The sequence below is a fragment of the Grampus griseus genome (genome assembly GCF_964374135.1).
Source record: "Grampus griseus genome assembly, chromosome: 1".
NCBI classification, from domain to species: Eukaryota; Metazoa; Chordata; class Mammalia; order Artiodactyla; family Delphinidae; genus Grampus; species Grampus griseus.
Window position 1 is genome coordinate 74809920 of NC_139017.1, and position 4885 is coordinate 74814804.

Consider the following 4885-nt stretch of genomic DNA (forward strand, 5'->3'; position numbering starts at 1 on the left):
CGATAATGTACGTGAAAACCCTTTCTAAAGGAGAAAACATGGTATCTTGTGAGATGGTGGTTCCTTCAAACTCACCCTGGGCTATTATTCCTAACTTTGCGATCTGCTTCTACTCAGCAATCCGTTTCCCTTTGTATCCTTACAAACTTCGTTTATAGATTTTACCCTCAAGGTTTTTAAATGCCCTCTGAACACTTCTCACACATCGGATAGCTTGTTCCACCAAATTTGGCTGTCCTCCAGAGTCTACCCGCTTTCTGCTTGGAGCTTGTTTCACCGGGTTGGAGAGGTCCTTTAGATCTCAATTTTTTCTCACTGGATGCTTTACTTAAACTGAGATACTTTGAAATCATTGATAGTTGCTAGATAGTGGAGGAGAGAAAGGAAGAAGTAAAGAATCTTTCCAGTCACCTGACTTCATTATCCTTTTCAAACCAAGCCAGGACAAAGAAAAATTCTAAGACTGCAACCTTTCATAGCCCTCTAAGGGCCAAGTCTCACAGATACTTCAGTTCTTGCCCTGAAGGTGGTCACAAAGGGGTAAAAGATCCTCAGGTTCAAATGTAGACCCAAAAGAGAAGTACAATCGAAATTTAACAATTTACAGGTTAAAGTCCTGGTTTCAATTTAATTGTAAAGGATGTTCATTTATTAGAATTTCTAAACTATGGGGACTTTCCTGGTGGTCCAGTGCTTAAAAATTCGCTTTCCAGTGCAGGGGACACTGGTATAATCCCTGGTCAGGGAACTAAGATCTCACATGCTGTGGGGCAACTAAGCCCGTGTGGCAATGAAAGATCCCACCTGCGACAACTAAGACCTGATGCAGCCAAAAATAAATAAATATTAACAAACAAAAACACTATGGCAACTTCTCTAGCCAAGAATGCCTAAGCTGGACTCTCAGAACCTTCTCAGGGCTAGTGAAAGCAACTATGTTGCAGTGAGAGCAACAGTCCTTGGACTCTGCCCCTTAATAATTTTATGGGTGACCTTGGCAATTCCACTAACCTCTCCGCGCCTCAATTTCTTTTGTAAAGTATGGGAAGAACATATGCCAACATGGGGTTTATAAAACACCATATAAATATATAGGCTTAAGTTAAGTGCTTTGTGGGAAACGGTTATTTGCCCAAAATAGACTATTAAGAATGCAATTCATTAGCACTCATCCTGAAACACCTCATCCTGACAGCAGTGAATAATAAATTAGGGATAAACTGAAAGAAATTATTATCACTATCAATACAGGGATAAACATGATCCTAACTCAGGAATCTGCTGATAGTCTTTTTTAAAAAAATACATTTATTTATTTTATTTATTTTTGGCCATGTTGGGTCTTCGTTGCTGCATGCAGGCTTTCTCTAGTTGCGGTGAGCAGGGGCTACTCTTCGTTGTGGTGCACGGGCTTCTCATTGCGGTGGCTTCTCTTATTGCTGAGCATGGGCTCTAGGCATGCGGGCTTCAGTAGTTGTGGCATGTGGGCTCAGTAGTTGTGGCTTGCGGGCTCTAGAGCGCAGGCTCGGTAGTTGTGGCACACGGGCTTAGCTGCTCCGCAGCATGTGGGATCTTTGCAGACCAGGGCTTGAACCCATGTCCCCTGCATTGGCAGGCGGATTCTTAACTACTGTGCCACCAGGGAAGCCCTGATAGTCTTTTTCTAAAATTAGGATATTAGCTCAAACTTTGTCTTTAGAAAAAACAGAATGTACCAGCAGGATAAAGTTGTCATCCTGAGGGATTTCTAAGCTGATTTCTCAGAGGTATCCTGGGAGGTTATGGAGAAACCATGGCCCCAGTAGGCAGAGTCCAACAGCTTGTATAAAGCTTTGGGGACCTGAAACACAGAAGGTTCCACAGTCACAAAGCTTGAAAAGCTGTTCAGCATCTTGGGTTCTTTGGTAGCTAAGTCATAGGGGCCTGAGCTATTATTATCTCTCAGATTTATGTCTCCTTGATGCTACTACCGCACCCTTGGGAACCACACAGGTGTGAGTCACTCTCTGTTACTTAATCCAGCAGTTGACCCTTCAGAACTGTTGACTCATAAGAATTTAAGGTCACATGTATGAGAGTAAGATTGAAGTACATGGATAAAATATGAAGTCTATGAATCCAAAAGATCACCTATCTTTACCAGGTGTATTAGGGTCCCAAGAGAAAATAGTTGACATGCTCAAAATAATGAAGGGCTCCTTTTAAAAAGTGTTGGCAAGGGATAGGTCAGTAACTGGAGGCTAGTAACAGCCTTACACCTGAAAGGACAAAGGGAGGTAATGGCTACTGAGACTTGGAAGGAGAGATTGCATTGAGTGGGGCAGTGGCCTTTAATCAAAGGATACAGCTAGGTCCAGGTGACCCCAAGGGAGGGAACCTGGGAAATCAATACACTGATTTCAGTCTTTTGTCTCCATCCAGTCTCCTGCCCAGAGCTCCCTACTGACTGAATCCAACTGGAAGCCAAAGCACAGGGAACCCGTTGATGAAATTCATACAGGTTAGCCTCCCAGGATAGAGAACGAGATACAGTAAGGAGGAAAGTGATCTAAAGGAAAGACAGAACAATCCAGCACACCTAGAGATGAAGACCCCATCCATTTCCTGCAAGAGAGGTTATCTTTGACTCTCCTTGCTCAAGTGTTGCTGACCAGCAGCTTTATGGAGATGCCTCCTGAATTAGTTTTGGAGCAAAACTTACTTTGGGGATTTTGCTAGAAAGGCTGCTTGGAGAATTTACTTCTCTCCAGTTTCTTAACTGCAATTTGAGATGAATTAAGCTGCCCAAAGTCAAGTGAGACGGTATTGTGACTAAAGGATAAACTACAGAGGAAAAAACACTACTAACTCTATGTAGAAACTGTAGTTTTAGAAAGAAAAAAATTTTTTTAAGCTGAGGGACTTGGGGCAAAGTCACAGCCTGTTTTTTAATATCTACATAATGAAGATAATACACACCTTGCAAGATAGGTATGTTTGTGTGCATGCAAAGTTCCTAGCTCATTGACGGACACGTAGCACAAACTAAAAGCATGTTACTATTTATGATATTGGCCTCTCTCTAAAATATCGTTTTACTTTACAGTAAGAACTTTCTTAAACTTTAGGACTGTTTATGGTAGCAGAGTGCAGCCCCACACCTGGCTCAGGGGTCCCCTATAGTCTAAACTTACTGTTAGTTATCAGACATCTTGCAGAAACTCCTACATAGGTGTAATTATCACTAGGCTGCTCCCACTTCAACCTTCTCTTGTATTTTCTACCTACTGATCTTGGAGTAGAGGGCTCACTTTCACAGAGAGAGAAAATCTTAGGCAAGTTGCCCTAGTTCATGGTTTTTTCCATCATTTAAGAATATTTACCCTTCAGAGAACTCTAGGTTCCTATCTCTCCAATTCCCTTCCAACTTTCCCATATGACTGATGATTTTTCTCACTAGGATTTTTTTTTTATTTTTGGCTGCACTGGGTCTTTGTTGCCGCATGCGGGCTTTCTCTAGTTGTGGTGAGCGGGGGCTACTCTTCGTTGCGGTGAGCGGGCTTCTCATTGAGGTGGCTTCTTTTGTTGTGGAGCACGGGCTCTAGGCGCACAGGTTTCAGTAGTTGTGGCACGTGGGCTCAGTAGTTGTGGCTCCTGGGCTCTAGAGCGCAGGCTCAGTAGTTGTGGCGCACAGGCTTAGTTGCTCCGCGGCATGTGGAATCTTCCTGGACCAGGGCTCGAACCCGTGTCCCCTGCCTTGGCAGGCGGATTCTTAACCACTACACCACCAGGGAAACCCTCTCGCTAGGATTTTAATTCAACACTTTCAGTTCTTTGCTTCTCAAGGCTTTTTGAGTTCCTGCTCTTTTTCTCTCGGCAGAGCAAAGACCATATATACATTTATGAGGTACCTGCCAGATGCACCTTATAGTTAATATGTACACAGTACTGTTTACCAAAAAGCAATTATCCACATGCAACCTAGTACATGGTAAGCGTTCAATTTCCTAAACACTGACTTTGAGAGCTTACCTGGAGATTCTAATGTTGAACACTGATACTTATATGTCCTTGACTTTGGTTTTACCCTATTTATTTATTTATTTTAAATTTATTAATTTTATTTATTTTTTATTTTTGTCTGTGTTGGGTCTTCGTTGCTGCACGTGGGCTTTCTCTAGTTGCGGCGAGCGGGGGCTACTCTTCTTTGCAGTGTGCAGGCTTCTCATTGCGGTGGCTTCTCTTGTTGCGGAGCAGGGACTCTAGGCACGCGGGCTACATTAGTTGTGGTGCGCGGGCTCTAGAGTGCAGGCTCGGTAGTTGTGGCGCACAGGCTTAGCTGCTCCGCGGCATGTGGGATCTTCCCAGACCAGGGCTCGAACCCGTGTCCCCTGCACTGGCAGGTGGATTCTTAACCACTGCTCCACCAGGGAAGCCCTACCCTCCTTTATCTGAGAAAGGCATCTTTATTGCCGATGGAGCAGCTTTTGAGAACACTATACACTAGACGGAAACACCCAAGTAGCCAGCCAAGTGGGTCCGTTCAACCCTGGCTATCAACAGGGATTGCGCCACAACCAGACTGCTACGCATATTTACTTAATAAATATGTGCTGAATTAGACTGAGATAACAACAAGCACCTTATTAACTAAGAGTAGCTTAGAAGCCAGCAGAGCAAATGCACTATGTCCAAGCCTCCCTGGGCCTGATGTTCTTCCCGTACCCTGCCCCTTATCTTGGCATTGACTTAACTCCCACACAAGGCACAGAATCATTTACTTCAGCTACTATTCTCCTCTCTTGGTTGTTTGCTTTTAGGGAATGGAGTGGGGGATAAAAAAAGGAAAGAAGATGTAAATTAATAAGCCAGTCAAAAGTTCTCTCCATTCTCACTTCAGTTCTTA